This window comes from Ziziphus jujuba, chromosome 11 (genome assembly GCF_031755915.1).
Source record: "Ziziphus jujuba cultivar Dongzao chromosome 11, ASM3175591v1".
Taxonomy (NCBI): Eukaryota; Viridiplantae; Streptophyta; class Magnoliopsida; order Rosales; family Rhamnaceae; genus Ziziphus; species Ziziphus jujuba.
Window position 1 is genome coordinate 236,642 of NC_083389.1, and position 21,712 is coordinate 258,353.

A 21,712-nucleotide genomic window follows, 5' to 3' on the forward strand; every position below is an offset into this window, starting at 1 on the left:
AGGTTTTTCCTTGATTTAGTCTTTCATGAATTGCTGAAAACTAAAATAAATTCATTCAAATTCAAATTCAAGATCTAATAAATAAAATAATTCAAAATAAACTGCTTTTTCAAATTAACGAGTTTTGATTCCGGGATATCCAATTAATTAATTAATTCTTTATAACGTATTCTATTTTTCTTTGACAAATAAGACAGCAGTCGTTGGCATTTTCCAAAATTTGATGTAGGCCTCTCTGAGATAAATAGTCTTTTCTATGCAATTCTAAATGTGAAGAAAGTTTTCGTATCCTATTGGTGAGGCTGCATATTTTAAATTCAACAGATCCTACTCTTTCTTCTTTTTCTTCTTGCGAAATAATCAAGATGAATGAATTTTTTAGCATAAAATGAAATCTACCCCCCCACTTTGTTCCTATCCTTTTTTTAGCGTTAGCTGGTTTTATTGATCAATAATAATAATGCCATTCATTTTAATTTAGTATACACAATACAATAATCTTAATTTTGTTAATAATTCCAAATTTGATCAAATAAAATTGTATTCGAATAGGTATACCAAAATCTTCTTTTTGGCATTCACAAAATTAAAAATTTAGACCTAAAATGAAAAAAGGAAGATTTTGGTGGTCATTTGTAGATCTAATTGATATGTCAATGAATCATATATCAGAATGAAATGCAAGCCAATGCATCTATGCATTTCTTTGTTTTCATAGATCATACTACAGGAAATATAGGAAAAACAAATCTACCATTAACTAACAAATTAGAATTCTCAATTTTCTATGACATCTTGGGGATAAAATGTTTTTAGGGACAAACAAATCATAATGATTGTTGTCTTTATTTGTAGTCATTTTTTGATATATTGCAATGAATTTCGCAGAATTCTTGTTATCAACAGTGCTTTTTGTTAAGTACTTTTGATTTATTTCATGCTTACTCTTATGAACCAATGAAATACCTACGACTTGATATATAATAAATTGTCCTTCATTTTTTATAGATAGACGGATTGGGTCAATAATCAATATTCACTTTTTTGTCAATTCTATAAGAGTTAAATCTTTCTGAACTAGTATAATATCTAGTCTCAATTCACCCCTTTGAGTAGAGGATATAAAAGTTTCTCTTGGATTTCTTGGTCTAAGTAGGAGGCAATATACTTTGATGTTATCGTTCATTTTTTTACTTAAAACACCATCCCACGTAATCTTTCTAGGAGGCAATCTCAATTGAAAACACAAATACCTTTTTAGGAAGAAATCAAACCCCGCTTCCATATTGTTCTTGTATTGTTTTCTATTTCTATCTTTTTTCATGTCTGATCCCACAAAATCTTCTTCAATATCTTTGTCTTACTTTGAGAGAGATGATTCAAAATCTACTTGGCTTACGGATTCTTGTTTTCCTTGATTTCAGTTTTATGATTCAAGAGAATTTTTTTCATTTAAAAATATTGATATATTTCTTTTTTTCTTTCCAATGACACTTTTATTTTCACTAGCATTTTCATTTATATTCCAACTAAAAAGAATTAATTTGATTGGAATGGCCCATGGTTTAATCTTATATGTGTTATAAAGTATAAAAAATTATGGGAAAAACCAAGGATCTAGATTCGATAGGGACAACTTTGTATTTCTTCATTCATTCATCCGATCAAAAAGTTTTTTATTTATTTATTTAATTTTTTTTGTGTGTACTGGATAGGTTGATTTCTTGATTTTGAGGAACCATGAGATAAAAAAGACATTGCGTATCGGTTTTATCAAGTAGTTCATAATTATTCCCCCGAGTCTTACTATATTTATTAGTAGTGGTGTCAGTATCAATATTGATCCAAGCCTCAATATCGACTTTCTTTCTATGACAAAACTTGAGAATTATCCAATCAAAATATTTTCTATCTGAATTTTCTCCATATCTACAATATCTCTTTGACTAGATAATTATTGGTACAGATATCTCCTAGCACATTAAAATATGATCATTTTAACCAATTTTTGCATTGATTCATCCTGAATGTTGAAGAGAATTATGTCTTCGTTTGGAATGAAAGAGTTTCTGTGTTCCACCAAAACAATTCTTTATTTCATTCTTAAGAAAAAAAGCTGTTCCATTATATTGAAAAACGGATCTTAACTTATATAAGTATAAGTTAAGGGTTGAGGGTTGTGATAATTTGTAAAATACATATGCTTGTGACATGTGAGATAAGTAAAAAAAAGTCTATGTGTTTTTATTACTAATAGTAGAACAGGACTTTTTTTATAGTTGAAATAAAGTGAATTCGACTTCTATTTTTTCTATAAATTATTTTTTGATTTGATTTATTATTATAATTAGAAATATCTTTATCATTCTAAATATATGTATTAAGAAATGTTTTTGTTGATTCCTGAAAAGATTGTGCATTAATATTCCGAATATCAATGACACCTAAAAAGATATCTATGTATATCTTTTGAATGAAAAAAAAAATTATAAAATAATGTCATTTACAAATTAGTCAAGCATTTCTTCTTTTTAATACCTACCCAATATTTTTTGGCGATTCTAATCTTTTATCATCATAACTTATTTTGTTTTTGTTAGAACTTATATTTTGTATTATAAATTCTTTATTGTTCTCTTTTTTTATTTTTTCTATTTGATTTATGAGTTTATTTGTTCTATCACACAAAGTTTGTATATATTTTTTTGTTTGTTAATGAACAATTTGTGCAATCTTTGTAGGTCGAATTTTACTGAACGACTCATGAATTAGCTAATTATTTCTTATTGAATCTTTTTCTTTTTTAGTTTTCACTTAAATCATATATTTTTAGTTCTCTCAAGCCAAATAATAGAGTTGGGTTTGTTTTTCTGTGTTCTTTTACAATTTCTTTTAGAAATAGAAAGCTTTTACTAAACTGGTTTTTTGTGTCTTTTGAACTGTTTTTCCATTTTCTAATTTTTTTTGTTGAGTTCTTTAAAAATAGGTCCAAAAACTAAAAGGTGGTTTTGGGGAGAGCCAGAAGGCAATTCAGTTTCCATTCCTCGAACTGTTAAAAAATAGAAATAATTTTTTTGTCCTTTCTTTTTTCATTGGATCGTTATAAGTTTTTTGTAGCTTAGATTTGTGCCAAGGTTTGAGACGAAAAGGAAGTAGGTTCTTTATTTGAATACCATCTGTTAGCCAGTTTTTCGAAAATTCCTTCTTTCTTTTCTGTCACTTTGACATATATAAAAAAAATATTGTGACATCTTTTTCTTACAGCATTTTCAAATTGATTGTTTTTTATATATCGGAATGGCCTATTCCATCGTTTATAGTCAAAAAGAATATTAACAAGAGGTTTTTCAATCCATAGTATTTTTTCTGTAAATATTTCTAACTTTGAATTTTCTTCATTTTCATCCACATCCGTATAATATGATTCATAAATGGGTCTATTTTTATAGCGTGTCTCTTTAAAGTGGAATTCATCCTTTGTTTTTTCCTTTCCATTCACTCGTATCTCTTTTGTTTCATCAATTTTGTCCGGATCCTCCTTTTCTTCCTAAAAAAAGGAAGGAGAATGATCTTTTTTGGTGGATCTCTCTTGTTCCTCGTGAGTCCCCTTCGCTTTTGGAGTTGTTTCTATTTCTACATCTGTTTCTTCCTCACTTTCCCCCTTTTCTTCCATTTTTTAGGTTTCTTTCAGTTTGTTTGTAACAATGGGTGACAAATATTCTGCCTAAATAGTAGATACACGTAATAAATAAGAGAGTACTAAAGATTCAAGCCATGGAATTTCTCACTAGATCTAATACAATCTACTTATTAGATCTAATAAGTACATTAGATCTAATAGAATTATTTTGCTGTATCCAAGCTAATACCAATCCAACCCATTTCATGAATAAAATGTGGCCAATTAACCAACCAATAAAACTACTTGTTACAAATAACATCTTGTTGTTGCATCGAAACATATAAATGTTGACTAATCTGACTAACATTGAACTTGGTAAAATGAAATGGTTGAGTAATTAAAAATGAGATTATTCAGGAATGCACATTGAATGCTAAGATTACGCATTGAATTCGTATTAGTAGATCCATAATCAAAAAAATGTTTGTGATTGTTCCATAAGAAATGAAACAAAAGATACGGTAGAGCTAGGACAATTATTGTATGAGCTCTAACTTATGCTAGATGTAGAGGCACATAATAGATCGAATGAACATCATGAGCTGTCCCGTAATAAAATTGGTTATTGCTGATACTTTCTTCTCAATTCTTTCTTCTCCTTTTCTATAATGCGAGCTCAGAGAATGAAGAGATAAGAGGGCCCTATGGAGAATGTGGTCAAAAATCCATAATAGAGTCAAACCACAACGACCGAATTGATTATCTTCATGCATAAGGATACTAGATTACCTAGTATAAAAGATTTAAAAATCATCACAAACCTCCCTTTTTTCTTTTCCATTGCAATTTCTAGATTATTATATTATGATTTTTAAACTTTCCATATATATATATAGAAAGAGAAAGAGCTGGACTGGAAATGACATCTCTTAACTCAATGACACCAAAGGGATATTAAATGAATGGAATTGGGATATGGATGGAATATAATGAAATAAAGCCACTTTTGGGTTCCCTATGAAATGAGGCATGGAATAGAGACACTACGAAGAAGTTTCGGGAGTTATAAAGGAAACTTCAACCTCATATTGGTCAGATGTACTAGCAAGTGCATCAAAGATGTAGTCATCGATTCACCTGAAAGGCCACAATTACCACAAGCAAACATATTAATGACGAGGAATGCATTTTGCCTATGCTACTAATACTTGTACTTTCTCCACTATTTTGCCCCAGACTGGCTGAGGAAGAATTACATGGCATAAAACAAAAAAATATGCCAATTCGGCCTTCGGGCTGGGCATCCTATATTTAATTTATCGACCATTAATGATAAATAAAAAGAAAGAAAAAAGAAATAGTAAGGCCATTCCATTTCAACAAAAGACCCACGCCCAAATTCCATAGCTCGGGGTTCGCAATCCCAATCATGATTTTCCTACCCCCAGAGGGAAAGGTTCTTACCTTTTTGGCCAGTTGTGGGCGAGGAGGTATTCAAACCCCTGACATCGTGGTTCATAGCCACGTGCTCTAATCCTCTGAGTTACAGGCCCCACCCCATCTTGACTAGATATGTTCTCGGGAGTGCCCAAAAAAAAGAAGGAACCTTTCCTCTCCCATTCTTTCTAGGTTAAGAAGATGTGAAAGCACCTCTCTGTATATAAGAATGGTGCATTCCAAGGTACGAAGTGGGAGAGAAGGGATTTCATAATTAGGGTTTTGAATAAGATAGCCTTTGCATTTTTCATTTTTTTTTTCATATTGAAAAAATAAAGTAGTAAGAATGAGAGGTGTTAAGCTTTTTATCATCCTGGCATCGAGCTATTTTTCCTGCAGGACGTCCTCTATAGTATCATCACAGTAGTAGAGTTTAAACACCAAGTTCGGGATGGATTGATGTGGTTCCTCTATGCCTAGGACACCAGAATATCGAACCACGAACGAACAAAGGCATGAGAGAAAAGCATATTGGCTAGTGATTATGAAGCCCCAATTCTTGATTGGAGGGGACAACAAAGGCCTCTACCCTTCCATCCCTTGGATAGATAGAGAGGGAGGGAAGAGCTTTTGGTTTTTTCATGTGTCTTAAAGAGTTGAACAATGGTTTTTTCGTGTTGTCAAAGAGTTGAACAATGAAAATAGATGGCGAGCACCTGATCTAATTGATCGGGTCATGTAGGAACAAGGTTCAAGTCTACCAGTTTGTTAGGAGGCCTCAGCTGCATACATCACTGCACTTCCATTTGACACCTATCGTAATGATAAACAGCTCGTCTCACCGTGACCTTCTCTTAAATTCTTAAAACTTCTGTTGCTCCACCCTCGTAAGGGTAGAAAACCAGTCACTATCTTAGCTGTGCTACCAGAAGCTCTGGGGAAGTTGGAATAGGAGAGCACTCATCTTGGGGTGGGCTTACTACTTAGATGCTTTTAGCAGTTATTCGTTCCGCACTTGGCTACCTAGTGTTTACCGTGGGCACAATAACTGTACAGCAGAGGTGCATTCTTCCTGATTCTCTTGTACTAGGGAAAGGTCCTCTCAATGCTTTAATGCCCATGTCGGGTATGGATCGAACTGTCTCATAATGTTCTGAACCCAGCTCACATACCACTTTAATGGGCAAATAGCCTAACCCTTGGAACATACTACAGCCCAAGGTGGCGAAAAGCTGACATCGAGGTTCCCTTGACTTGCCCCCCATCAAGAGAAATAGAACTAACTAATCCTAAGGCAAATAGAACTGACTAATCTTAAAGCAAAGGGCCAAAAAACTCAATGCTACGATTTTTGAACAACTTGGGGCTGGGCCTTCTTTTCGCACTATTACGGATATGAAAATAATGGTAAAAAATGGATTCAATTGTCAATTGCTCCTATTGAAAATAGGATTGACTATGGATTTGAGCCATAGCATGTTCTATTCAATACGGGTAGGAGAAGAGCCCGACTCAGTATTCTTAAAAAAAAAAATGCAAAAATTAGAACCAAGTCAAGATGATACAGATTAACTCCTTCTTGTGCCAAAGATCTTACCATTTCCGAAGGAACTGCAGTTACATCTCTTTTCCATTTCCATTTAGGTGTTTTTATGTGTTTCCATGCCCTTTCAAGACCCCAAAAGATGTACAAATTCCTTTTCTTAGGAACGCATTCCAAGATTTGTCACTATAAAAAGGATAATGGTAACCCCACCATTAACTACTTCGTTTATAAATTTCATAGTAATAGAAATACATGTCCTACCGAGCTAGAATTTGTAACTTGCTATCCTCTTACCTAGCAAGCATAGATTTCCCTCCGTGGAAAGAATGATTCATTTGGATTCATATGAGAGTCCAACTACATTGCATTCCTTTAATCGATGTTGTATATTTGAAAGAGGTTTACCCCTTTGCTTCTCTCATGTTACAATCCTCTTCCCGTTGAACCCCCTTTCTCCTCGGTCCACAAAGACAAAATGTAGGACTGGTGCCAATAGTTTATCATGGAAGAAAGGACTAACTAAGCTGAGATCACTAACTAATACTAATATAATAGAAAATGCTAATATAATAGAAAATAATTGTATTTTCTGTATACTTTCCCTGGTTCCGTTGCTATCGCGGGCTTTACACAATCGATCAATTCACATGGATATCCCTTCAACACAACATAGGTCATCAAAAGGATCTTGGAGACCCATCAAAGCATAAAATCCAGGATCTTTCAGAAGATGAAATCCTATTCGAAGAGTGCATAACCACACGGATAAACTCATACTAACCCATTAATTGGGGATCCGATTCGGGATTTTCCTTGGGAGGTATCGGGAAGGAATTGGAATGTAATAATATCAATTTATACAAATACATTTATACAGAAGAAAAGGTTCTTTGTTGACCCAAACACTGTACCTACCAGATAAGGACAGAGAAAGAGAAGAAAATCGAAGATTTCACATAACATAGTACTTTTGATCGGAAAATCAATTTAATTTATTTCATGCCTTTCGCTTAATGAGAAAATGAGTCAGATTCTACAGGATCAAACCTATGGCACTTAAGCAATGATGCAAAGGAATAAAATAAAAAAAGAAATAAAAAAAGAAAAGACAGGGAAAAGTAATAAAAAAAAAATAAGTAAAGTAGAAGAGCCCGGATTCCAAATGAATGAAAACGTGACTGAATTGGTCCTAGTTACTCTTCGGAATGGCATGGAAGAAAGGAAGAGATTCTCAAACAAGGAAAAGGATCCAATGACTTCAAAATAATTGAATGAGGAGCCGTATGAGATGAAAATCTCATGTCCGGTTCTATCGAGTGGCAGTAAAGGTGACTTATCTGTCAACATTTCCACTATCACCCCCAGAAAACCAAACTCTACCTTACATAAGTTGCTAGAGTATACTTAACCTCTGGATTTGAAATCACTACTTATATCCCTGGTAACAGCCATAATTTACAAGAACATTCTGTAGTCTTAATAAGAAGTGGAAAGGTTAAAGATTTACCCGATGTGAGATATCACATTGTTTGAGGAACCTAGATGCTGTCGTAGTAAAGGATCAGCAACAAGGACATTCTAGTGCATTGTAGATTCTTATCCAAGACTTGTATCATTTAATGATGCCATGTGAAGTGTATGGCTAACCCAATAACAAAAGTTTCATAAGGGAACCGGAGCAGGCTACCATGAGACAGAAGATCTTTCATCCAACATGCGTATTTTTTATTTTTCAATGGATTTAGATCTTTCATTAATGAAAATTTTTTGATGTAATGAGTAATAGCTCTGGTTGTTCGCTGTTCAAGAATTCTTGTTTAGACAGTTCATACCATCCATCCCTAATGTTTTGATCTAAGATTTCAATTCTTCCATGTTTCAGCAGTAGTATATTGTTCCATGGAGCTGGGATCCAAAATATGGAAGAAACAAGTGTTTCCATGACTCTACTACCCGGTCAATTCTGTTCCATTTAATCCCTCTTTCATGGCCACATATCTTTCTGGCTAAGGAATGGGAAAACTTTCTTTTGTTACATGAATCCAATTTTCATTTCATATGGAAAAAGTCATATTTTTCGCAGCAATGTCTTTGTCATTTGATCCAACAGCTTTCCGTTAGATAGGAACAGCTTTGATAAATACTGATAACTCTCGGATGGAGTATTAGAATGGAAAAATCCTTTAGATAATGAACTCTTGGTTCAAAGTTATCTATGGCGATCAATCAACAATTCAAAGTACTTTTCTTGCGTATTCTTGATAAACCAACATTTATATATAGATGTAGGAAGATCTGTTTGGGAAGTAAGAAGCCACTTTGACATCTCTTCATTTGTAAAGAATTCTCGATGTGAAAACACAGAGACAACAGGCAGATTTTTGAATAGGAAAAAAAGTGGATCTGTAGGGTCCTAAATGAATTGGCTTATTCGAAAAAAGCCTTGTTCTTTGGAATGTTGATCTCGTGTCTGGTACCGCATGGTTCCACTCTGCAAGAACTCTGAATCACTCTCTTAAAGTCCATCCTTTTCATCATAAATGATCAACTTACCCTGAAATGACCTGGCCCAATATGGAAATCCCAATTCATTGGGCCTTTCGATACAATCAAATAGAGAGCCCCAAGGGTGCCATATTCTAGGAGGCCAAACTATTTGATTGAATAAATCCTCCTTTATCCATTGTGGGTCGAGGACTCCTTCTCCTTCTCCTTCTTCACATTTCAACTCATATTGTTCATAGATAAATCTGTGCTCAATGATAGAACAAGATCCATTTTCCATCATATCTAAGGGATTGCTTGGTTTGGGCCGAAGGAGCAATGTCACTCGATCATTATCGAACTGGCTACAATCTTTTTCTATCCATGAGGATCCCACCAAAGTGCCTTCTTCTTCTAATAGGCCATGAACTAGATCATAATCATTCTCAACGAGTCCATAAGAAGTGATCTTAATTTTTTCATCGTGCTTGGGTAGAGACCAAAGGTCTTTAGTGACCGATCCGGTAGAACAACTCAAAAGATAAAGAAGTATCGTTAATTTCTTCATGCTTGTTCCAAGTTCGAAGTACCATTTGTACGAATAAGAATCCCCTTTGTTACATGATTTCTTTATATAGATAGATATAAGATCTATGGAGCAACTACTTAGAAGTACATTTTGTGCAACAGCCATTCCTATATGATATAAAAGGTTCCCATGATCATGAATCGATCTTACCTGGGATCACAAATCCCAAGTTTGTCTATGAAGAGCATATCTAATTATATTAGTACTTATAATTGATTTCTTCTTCATAATACTAATCGATAGGCCTTCATTGGTAAGTGCTACAATATCTCGTACCATGGTTATGGACCCGAATCCATTAGTATGGAACATTTTCTTTTCCAAGTGAAATCCCCTAGTATATGAAAGAGTGAAAAAGTGCTTTCGTTGTTGTGGAATAAGAAGCCTTTGTATCTTAATGCATGTATTTAATTTATTCAAAGCTATTAGAGCGGGATCCACATTTTAGGGAATATGAGTTGAAGCAATAACAAGAATATTTCTAGTGGAACATCTTTCACAATCCTTTGAGAGATAGTTCACTACTAGATCGAGGGATAAGTAATTAAGCTCATTCACATCTGGATCTTGAACGTTTGGAACCCATATTATCCCAGGAGACATTGCTTTTGATAATTTGAATTGAAGGGTGATATAAAATCGGTCTATTTTTGACATCATATCCATAGTTAACACATTCATTATAGTTAGAAGCTCCAGCTCCGTATCAAGGTCACGGTCAATATTGTCACTATCATCAATAAGAAAATCTTTTTTTATCCAGGAACTTGTTCAGAAATACTAGGTATTTGACCAAATAGGATCATCCAGTTCCTATAGAACCTATCATTAAAAGACTCCAAGAGAGGGATAAGGTTTTCCATGAGATGGGAAATGAAAACTATTAGCCCGACATGAGGTTTGTGAATAAGTGATTGTCTAATAATGAGCAAGGAATATCCGTCTTTCTGCTAAATAGGATGTATTAAACTCATAACTCATTAGATACTTTTTATGGATGTCAACTACGCATCGTAAGTAAATTGCTTCCGGTTGTTCAATCATTTGATAACCAGAGTCATTCTTTGATAAGTGATCACCATGAGTTAAACTCAATAAAATTTGATCAATCATTTTTTCTGTCATTAAGGTGGAGAACTGAACCAAGAATTCTCTTTCTTTATCATCAATCGAATCATTGTTCGAGACCTAAGCTTCTATTTTATCATCAATCCAATCACCGTTCACATTTTTTTCTTTTTCTTATCAATGAATAGATCTCTTTACTTGTGTGACTTAGATGTCTTGTATTTCTTGAAAAAGTGATTCGATTGATAGGATTTTGTATGATAATTATGAAATTAACAATATCGATGAGATTGATATTCAAATATTTCTTCTTAGAACGTATTAATTTGACCTTATAGGCGGGACCACCACCTCATAGCATGTTGCCGCCAGAAGCAGAATCGCATATTTCTTCTAAAGAATCTCTTAATTGTTTCAGAGCAATTAGAAAGGGATTATTTAACTAGAACGAATTCAGTTCAGATGTAGGATATATATACAGAAGTTTTTGCAACTCAATCATGTATGATGGAATCATCAAAGATTTGACCCTTTTGGACTTCGTCTGTAACTCACTATAGACTCGAGAAACAAAGAGAAGGTGTGTCCCAATGAGATATCTAGCAACAAGAAGAAGGAAAAGGATTGAATAGAGGAACTCTCGAACGTTTGGCGATCTCAGATGTGTTGATATATAAACACTTACTCGAAATCTCACTTATCAGATTCCACTATGGAAGACATAGTTTTTCTGAAGAATTCACCATGATATATCTGATTCACGCATAATATCATGTAAAATGGATACAAATTTTGGGCTGCTACTTAGTATCGGCAATAGGTCTGAAAAACTATCTAAAAATATCAAATTTAGATATTTGTATCCTGTCGAAGTATGGAACCATGGCATATATGTTTGGAATATATTCCAGTTTGAGAGAGTTGAAAAAACACTATCTCGTTGAAAGGTTCTATACATCTGCCCTTTCTTAAAGCATTTCTTTAGACAAAGACCCTATTTTTTCCTCTTTTTGGATGATAAATATTTCCCAGAACATGGAGTGTGAATCAAACCCATGTTTAATTGAAATTAAGATACTGATGCAATTTCTTCCCTTCTGAATTACATAGATTCATATATGAAAGAGGTTGACAATAAGTTCTTTCAAAATTGACTATTTGTCCCTCTGTTCGAAGTGTTTCAGCAATATCTACGATCAAGTAAATAGCTTTACAAATGAATGGATTGGATCAAATTGGAAAATGGAAAGATTTGTACAAGTTATACTTTTCATCAGCATTTTATGGAAAATCGTTAGGTATGAATATGTTAGACACCTATAACTTGATTGGTGAACTAGTATCTCTCTAAAAAAAACCATATTTCTTTTTACCGTCGCATAAAGAAAATATTTTGTTGTGAATGAACAATATATTGAGGAATTGTCAATATGTAAAATCATAATTATTGATACGGGCCTTTTCCACATAAAAAAGGAATCCTTTGTTACAATAGAAGTAGAAGTGATGTGGATAATTCAAGAATTGAAGTCGATTTGCTTTATAAAAAGAAGATATCAATGAATTTCTATGAAATGGTTTCACGGGATTCAGACAATTGGCTTGATCGTGGGATATCATTGAGAAATAGGAATCCATGTTATCAAAAGATTTCCTGCAATTATTTCTAGTATGGAATGAGTCAATCATCCACTTTGGTTTCTTATTGAACAAAAATGGTGATATTGTTCCTCCATTGATCAAAAATTTCACTTTTTGGGAAGTATCATGATCATCCAATAAGAAGGGTTTCCATTTTTTCAAATGAACGATTTGAAGGCCTCTTGACTCTAGCAACTGATTGTAGAGTTGATCATTTGGACCTTTCAATTCATAGATGTAGATCTCGGACCTATGAATGGGGATATTCCCAAAACTCATAAAGAAAAAAAGGAAGTAAGTTAGACAAAAAGATAAGAAACTTGAACAAAAAAAAGAAGCAACTTGGACAAATAGAAAGGAAGTGACTTAGACAAATATTTTTTGTCGATAACCTCTGACCAATCAATCGAATGTTGATTAATATGTAATCAATTGAACACTACTTGAAAATGAAAATGGCTCTTCTCCTCATAAATGAAATGTTTCGAATGTTCCTATAAATTCGTGCTCCCATTAGACCATTTGTATCTATATGCATTAGGATCCCGATTCATGGATCTCTCCATTCAAGAAATAAAGAACCATTTCTTTTGACTCTTTTTCTAATTTGTTAAATATTGGTTAATCGTATATTTCATTATAGTTCTATGATTCAAAGTGTCATTTCATATTTGATCCCTTTGAATTCCATATTCGAAGTTGTGATTGGATCTATTCATTAGAAAGAATCGATTCAATATATTTCTTATGCACCCGTAGGTGCTATATTGGATTTGAATCAGATTTCTGATCAATCTATATTGATTGACTGCCTACAATATTTTGTTGCTAGCAAATACCACTATTTTTGGCTTTGTATCTTCCAAATCATTCCCGTAGGAAGTCCAGACTCATTTTTTTTTATCTTTCGATAAAAAGATTCATTTTCTTCATAAAAAAAAAGGAGGTAAAACCAATAAAGATTTCTTTTTTGATTCATCCCTAAAGTTGAATACCTCATTCAATAATGATTTTTGATCCAATCTGTAGGAATCAATAGAAAAGGCATATCCTTTATAATACACCAGATCCGGTTCGGTTATTGGTAGAGTGAATAGATTTGCCATTTCTTGAACTTTTGATTCAAAATCATGGTGTAATGTGTATCCCCCCCTATTTCGGTCATGGAATAGATGAAATAAATCAAAAAATGGATATTTGTTTAAGAATGAAATCGTATTGGAACAATCTAGTTCATCCTTCGGAGCCATTCACATCCCGGATCTGATGAAATAGGATGAATTGAGATGGAATTTTGTGAATACGTAATTATCTTGAATATAATAACTATTTCTTTATTTTCCGATTGCCTGGAAAGGACAAAAAAAACATCTTGTTCTTTCTTCAACAATTTATGATCTCTAGTGGAGCTCTCAGTAGGATTCGAACCCTGATGAAGTTCTGACCATCTGTCAAAGAAAAAAGAATGAATGGATCTTGTAGGATTCCCAATAAATTCTTCAATTTCTTTCGGAAGTAGATGATTACCCATCTGCTTGTCACATTCCGTGAATAGCCGGGACATTGAGGAATATCGAGAAAGCCATTTAGGGAATCGGTCTAATTCTATCTCTATTTGCTCCATTTGAAGAAAGAAAGTATCCCAAATAATCGATCTTTCTTTTAGTTGTTGAATCTCTCTTTGATTGATCAATGTGTGATATTCTAAATCCTCCTTACTAATGGAATCAAAATGATCTCTGGATCGATCAAAAGATCATTTCAATTGGCTAGAATCTATTACTTAAACAAAACTGGATCTTATGGAATCATATTGAATATTTGACGATACATTCCGTACCTTGCTAAAAACCAATCCTTGTTTACCAACCACACTTTGTCTAACCAAATCCAATTCTCTCTCAATATGTTCCTCAAAAAATCCAATTCTTGCAGGATCTTCCCTTAACTAAAGAAGAGATCTTGGTGGAATTGCCACATATGAAATTGAGCACAATGTTGCAAAGAAATAGCCCACTTGTTTCTTGAGAAGGGGAAGCATGCTTAATATCATTTAATTGAATAGTTGACCCACCTCTTTGTTGTTTGAAGAAATCCTCCGCTTCAATTGGTATTTTTTCATGAAAGCAAACAAGAAATAACAAATCCAGTATTTCACTAAGATTTCGAATAGCTATCCAAAATTCAAGTTGATTATGTTTCGCACCCGGCCTTATTTTAGCTTCTATTGCTTGTATGAGTAAAACAGACCTTGGTTCTTTAGATGTGGCCAACCCCTCTTGACTATGACTTATTCCTTGTATGAAGACAGCAAGATTGTCCTAGAACTTCTTGGCTTGGGCCCTAGTGATCGGTCCCACCTTCATTTGTATTGGGTCAGCACCCAAGTGGGTTGTCGGGCGAACAGTCTCAGGTGGATTCGCATCATTTCCCTCCTCTTGAAAAGGATTTGTCCTCAAATCGAAGTCATCACCTGCAACAAAAGGAGATAAATCAGCAACATTAAAGGTGGCACTAACACTATACTCACCCGGTAGATCAAGTTTGTAGGCATTGTCGTTTATTCTCTCCAAAACTTGAAAAGGTCCATCACCCCTCGGCATGAGTTTTGATTTCCTTTGTTCGGGGAATCTTTCTTTCCTTAAATGCAGCCACACCCAATCTCCAGGTTCAAACACCATTGATTTTCGGACTTGATTAGCCACCCTTGCATATTGCTCAATCCTCCTCTCAATGTTTGCTCGTGTCTTCTCATGAATCTGCTTTACAAAATCAGGTTTTTGTTTTCCATCTAGATTAGCATGCTCACTTAAAGGCAAAGGTGTTAAATCTAATGGAGTCAAAGGATTAAAACCATAAAAAATTTCAAATGGAGTAAATTTAGTTGCTGAATGTAAAGACCTATTATATGCAAATTCAACATGTGGCAAACATTCTTCCAAAGTCCTTAAATTTCTACTAATTAATGCTCTCAACAATGCAGACAAGGTTCTATTTACTACTTCGGTTTGTCCATCAGTTTGTGGATGACAAGTAGTTGAAAATAAAAGCTTAGTAGCTAATTTAGCCAACAATGTTTTCCAAAAATAGCTTAAGAACTTAGCATCCCTATCCGACACAATAGTTCTTGGCATTCCATGCAATCTCACAATTTCCTTGAAAAATAAATTAGCAATATTGGATGCATTATCAGTTTTGTTACATGCAATAAAATGTGCCATCTTAGAAAACCTATCTACTACAACAAATATTGAATCCTTACCTGTCCTTGACCTAGGCAACCCAATAATAAAATCCATAGACAAATCTACCCAAGGATAGGTAGGGATCGGCAAAGGCTTATACAATCCATGCGGTTTCAATGTTGATTTTGTTTTTCGGCACTTCAAACATCTTTCACAAATTCTCTCAACATCTATCATCATGTTAGGCCAATAAAAATGTTCTTGCAGCAAAGATAAAGTTTTTAAAACACCAAAATGACCCATTAAACCACCCCCATGTCCTTCCTGAACCAATAATTCCCTAATACTACAATTAGGCACACAAAGTTTGTTTTCCTTAAACAAATATCCCTCAAATATGTAAAATTTATTAAATCCATGTTTCAAACAGGTTTTAAAAATTTCTCCAAAGTCACTATCATGCTCATAAAGTTCTTTCAATTGTTCAAATCCAAGCAATCTAGCATCTAAGGTAGAAAAGAGCACATACCTTCGGGATAATGCATCGGCAACCACATTTTCCTTACCTTTTTTGTAGCGGATCACATATGGAAATGTTTCAATAAATTCAATCCACTTAGCATGCCTTCGCTTAAGCTTTCCTTGACCCTTGATTTGCTTCAAAGTCTCATGATCCGTATGAATCACAAACTCCTTTGGCATGAGATAATGCTGCCACGTCTCCAAAGCCCTTACCAAAGCATACATCTCCTTGTCATAAGTCGGGTAGTTTAGGGCAGCTCCATTCACTTCTTCACTAAAGTAGGCTATGGGCCTTCCTTCTTGCATTAAAACAGCTCCAATACCTACACCCGAAGCATCACACTCAATTTCAAAGTCTTAGAAAAATTTGGCAAAACTAACAAAGGTGCATTACACAATTTTTCTTTTTATAAATTAAAAGATTTTTCTTGTACTTCCCCCCATTTGAAACCAACATTCTTCTTGACAACTTCATTAAATGGTGCTGCTATGGTACTAAAATCCTTGACAAATCTTCGGTAAAAGCTTGCCAAGCCATGAAAGCTCCTCACTTGGGTGATAGAAGTAGGAACCGGCCACTCTTGAATTGCTTTCACCTTAGCTTGGTCAACTTTGATTCCTGCAGCACTTACTACAAAACCTAGAAACACAAGCTCTTCTTTGCAAAATTCACATTTTTTAATGTTAGCAAACAATCTTTCCTTTCTAAGAACTTGCAAAACTTGCCTAATTTGATCCGCATGGTCATCCAAATTTCGGCTATATATTAGAATGTCATCAAAATAAACAACCACAAATTTACCAATAAATGGACGTATTACATGATTCATAAGCCTCATGAAAGTACTAGGTGCAATGGATAATCCAAAAGGCATAACTAACCATTCATACAGCCCATATTTAGTTTTGAATGCGGTTTTCCATTCATCACCTTCTTTCATCCTAATTTAGTGATAACTACTCCTAAGATCAATTTTTGTAAACATGCAAGCACCATCCAACTCATCAAGCATATCATCTAATCTAGGAATGGGATGTCTATATTTGATGGTAATGTTGTTTATAGCCCTACAATCAACACACATTCTCCAAGAACCATCCTTTTTAGGTACCAACAAAACAGGAACAGCACATGGACTTAAACTCTCACGAATGTATCCTTTATCAAGCAAATCACTTACCTGTTTTTGCAGCTCCTTTGTTTCTTCGGGAGTGCTCCTATAAGCTAGTCTATTTGGTATGGCAGCCCCTGGAACAAAGTCAATTTGATGTTCTATCCCTCGAATAGGTGGTAGTCCACTTGGAATCTCATTTGGGAAGACATCTCCAAATTCCTTCAAAAGAGAAATCATTGAACTTGGCAATTCAAGTTCTTTAAAGTTAGTTTGATCATTAAAATAATTTTCTTTGTAAAGCATGACCAGCAAAGGCTTCTTACACTTAATAACCTTATTTATATCCCCTAAACTCAAATAAAAAATTGCTACTTAACCTTTCCTTTCTTTCTTTTTCTTTTTTTCCCTTGGATTGGCGCAAACCTTCGAATTCCTTTTCCTTCTCCAAGCTCGCGGGTTTGCCACTTCCTTTTCCCTCTCTTTCGGTTTTCCCTTGATCTTTCCACTCAATATGAACCTTAGAAACCTTACCTTGGTCAACAACCTCAATGTTACCTTCTTGAAAGAATGGTGAAGCCGTTGGTGCCATACTTGCTTTTTCCTTGAGCTTTTCGGCTTCTCTCCTTTGTTGCATTTGTAATTGGTCTTTGTAAACCTCTTTAGGAGATAACGGTTCCAGCTTGACCTTCTTCCCTTTAAGCCTGAAAACAATACTATTTTCTCGACCAAAATGAGTAGCATCTTTGTCAAATTTTCATGGCCTACCTAATAGTATATGTCCAGCAATCATGGGTACAATATCACATAAGACTACATCCTCATATCTTCCTATACTAAATTTTACTTTGGCTTGTTTGTTTACTTTCATCTCACCACTATCATTAAGCCATTGTAATCTACAAGGTTCTGGATGTTTAATTGTTTTTAAGCCTAATTTATCAACTACAAGATTACTTATCACATTAGTACAACTCCCACTATCTATAATCATGCTACAAATTTTACCTTGTATTTCGCAGCGAGTGTGGAAGATATTTTTTCTTTGTATCTGCTCTTCATCTTTGTAGACAGCAAGTACTCTCTGTTGAAATGTGGTGATCTTGCCACAATGTGCAAGGTAGTTCGGTTACACTTGCACTCTTTGTTTTGCAACATCAAAGACCAAACATCATTTATGTTTATACATTTTATTTTATCTTGTAATGTTTAAGAACAATATCCTTTTTGTAATGCCCTAAGCTCATTATCTAGCTTAAGGCCTTTTTTGTCTAGTTGCTGGAATTGTATTTCCAGCAACATAAGTCCACTTCCTTGGATGCCGTTTAAAGTAGGTTTGGTATTTGGACTTGAATTTTGGATATGATAAACTAGATATGTAGAGGAAGCAGTAAAAAAACGAATGGCCCAATTTAGAGCTGGGAAGGCTGATTTAAGCCCAAAACAATCTGACCCTTGTGCAGTGTTGTTGCCCAGAAAACTGGGCAAAACTGTCTCGGGTTTGATTACTTTTGAATGGGTAAATGGACTTTTTTTTATCTGGTTTTTGGGTAGAACATAGTTTAATATTCAAAGAGGCTTCCCTCCAATTTTCAAGTCAAATGGAGCTGGTTTTCAAATTCAAATGCCTTAGACAAGTTGAACTGCCCATTAAAGAAGGTTTCTTGCATGCCCAGCACATTGATTAGAGTTAGTTGAGGTAGTTTGGCTTGGTTGGTTACTTTTAATGCTTTTGTATTTATTGATCAATATGACAGCATGCCTTATTGTCTTTTTGATGTATTTAAAAGTATGAAAATTGAAATGAAAAACGTTGAGAAAAAAAAATTCAAAAAACAGATTTTGAAAAACAACATTTTTGGCTCTCTCTCTCTCTCAACTACTACATTTTCGGTTTCTTCTTCTTCCCAAAAGCTAACAACCTTCTCAAGAATCCTAAACCTCCATTAAAACTAGAAACAAAACCTAAACAAACCCAAAAAAAAAAAAAAAAAAAACAAAATCAAGAACCAAGAACCAAGAACCAACAACAATCATTCTTGACTAACACCTTGAATGATTGTGCTCTAGGGTACAACAACATAAACCTACACCAAATTCCATCACTCTTCTTGAAACCAAGCTCAACTCGGCATTAGATGTATCTACAGGTTCGGTTTCATCTTCATTGCAATCCTCCTCTTGCTCGGTTTCAGCCCCACTTTCTTCACTTGCAGATTCCAACTCACCATCACCCTTTAATACCATGATTCTTCTATTTGGGCATTGGCTGGCTATTTGTCCTCTTTCTTGGCACTTAAAACAAATTATTTCTCTGGATTTTTGAGGTTTAGGATCAGATTTTATCTCACCTCTAAGTGCTTGGATAGATTCGGTCTTGACCTACCTTCTTGGTCGGTTGGTAGTTTCTTCTCCTAATTTCGGCTTCAACTTGTTTTCATAACTGGAATTGTTTTTCCAGCCACTTGAACTTGTCCTTCCACTACTAGAAACCCCTCCAAACTGTGTACTAACACCCCTCCTCTGGAAATGGTTCTCAAGCTTAGTTGCTACATGCAACATCTCCTCTAATTCCAAGTATTATTGTAATTCAAGTTGGTTGGCAATGTCTCAATTTAACCCTCCAAGAAATCTTGCCATGGTTGCCTCCCTATCCTCATTCATATTCAGCCTCATCATTAACATCTCCATCTCTTTGTAATAATCCTCCACGGACCTACTTCCTTGAGACAAAGATTGAAGCCTTTGATGCAGCAACCTATGGTAATGGGATGGCACAAACTGCTTCCTCATGGATCCTTTCATTTGTCGCCATGTTGTAATTAAATCATCACCAACTCTTCTTCGGGTGTTTTGCTCATTGGTCCACCATTGGAGTGCATAATGGCCAAACTCCATTGCTGCCAATTTCACCTTCTTAGCCTCTGAATAATTATGGTGGTCAAATATCATCTCCATCTTTTCTTCCCACTCCGAATATGCTTCGGGGTCAGTTTTTCCCATGAATGGTGGGATGTTGATCTTGATATTGCTAAGATTGTCATCTGTTTCTTCCCTCCTATATCTTCCACAGCCAGCTCTATCTTGGACAGCAAAAGTTTCATCCATACCTTCCTTAAAGTCTCCACCGAATGGCTCCTCATCAAATTCCTCTCTCGGTCTCTCGCGACCTCCTCATCCTCGGCCTCGTCCTCCATGGAATTCTTGCCTATTTCTTGTGTTCGGAATTCCTTGGGAAACTTCTAGCCTTCCCATCCTTTAATTCACATGCTCAACTTGAGCACTAACTTGCTGTATTGACTCCAAAACAGCTCTCATGTCCACTTGGTCTCCATGGAATGCTACGGACTCCTCCTCATTGATCCTCAAAGGTGGATCTCCTCTCCTCATTCTTGATTCTGTTATGCTAGTATAATAATGCAATAGAAATAAAATAGGACCTTACCAATTTCACTCCCTTACGTGTTTCACTCAAATAAAGACTCGACACTCGTGTTTGCACACTTGTTTCGGCTTTTTACCCTCTTTTAAGCTCACACACTCTTGCCTTTTTCCACTCAATGAATTGTCTCAAAGTTCTAATTAAAACACCCACAAAACAGAAATTAGATCACTAATACGTTTTAATTAAACTTATCAACAAAACAGTAGCAAAAAGTAGGCAATGCCAAAAGAATCCAACAAATCCTAATTTTTCGGCTTTCTAGACAAGAAAACACAAAATAATGGAAAAATGTTGGAATTTCTGAAAACTGCACCAGATGGTAGTAGATTATGAGTTCAAGAATAAAATTCCAGGAAAATAAATTCAAATACGAACAAGAATCAAATTGAACAAAAATATAGAATAGTTGTTTGTTGTTGTTCTTTGTAATTCAAGTTTTATATCAATTCCTTTATTTAATTTTAATCCAAATAATTTAAGCACCCAAAATCCAAATATCCAGCAGCAAAAACAATTCTCCAGCAACTCAAATATTGAGTAAATACTAAAAAAACCAGCAGCTCCAACAAAATTCCAGCAAACAAACAAACTCCAACAAACCGAAATATTGTTTTTTCTTCTTTTTTTTTGTTTTTTTTTTTATTCGGCTTTACGTTCTTTTTTTTTTTTTTTTTCACTCACAGAACATAAACAACTGCAGTAGCAAGAATAATTAGCAAAATTGCAATTCCAACTCCAAAACAAACACCAAACCCGTGACCTCCAAATAAACAAAATGTGCAGTTTTTTTTTTTTTTTTCTTTTTAAATGTTGCCGCAAACTTCTTTTTTTTTTTTTTTAAATATATGAATGCAAATATTTAAGACTAAAACAGCAAAGGAAAATCAACAAAAACGAAAATTATCAAGAACAATGATAAAAGACAACCAACAAATTAGGAAACAAAAATACGATAAAACTAGGAAACCTAATTCAACTAGGAATGAATTTTTTTTTTTTAAAGATATGCTGAACGTGTATGGGACAGATGCAACCTTAACCTAATGCTAAAATTGCAGAAT

General features: G+C 34.5%; 1 pseudogene; it reads right to left on the bottom strand.

Moving 5' to 3' along the window:
* Positions 1-8,637: 8,637 nt before the first annotated feature.
* LOC125419500 (protein Ycf2-like) lies at positions 8,638-14,584 on the bottom strand (annotated as a pseudogene).
* Positions 14,585-21,712: the final 7,128 nt, after the last annotated feature.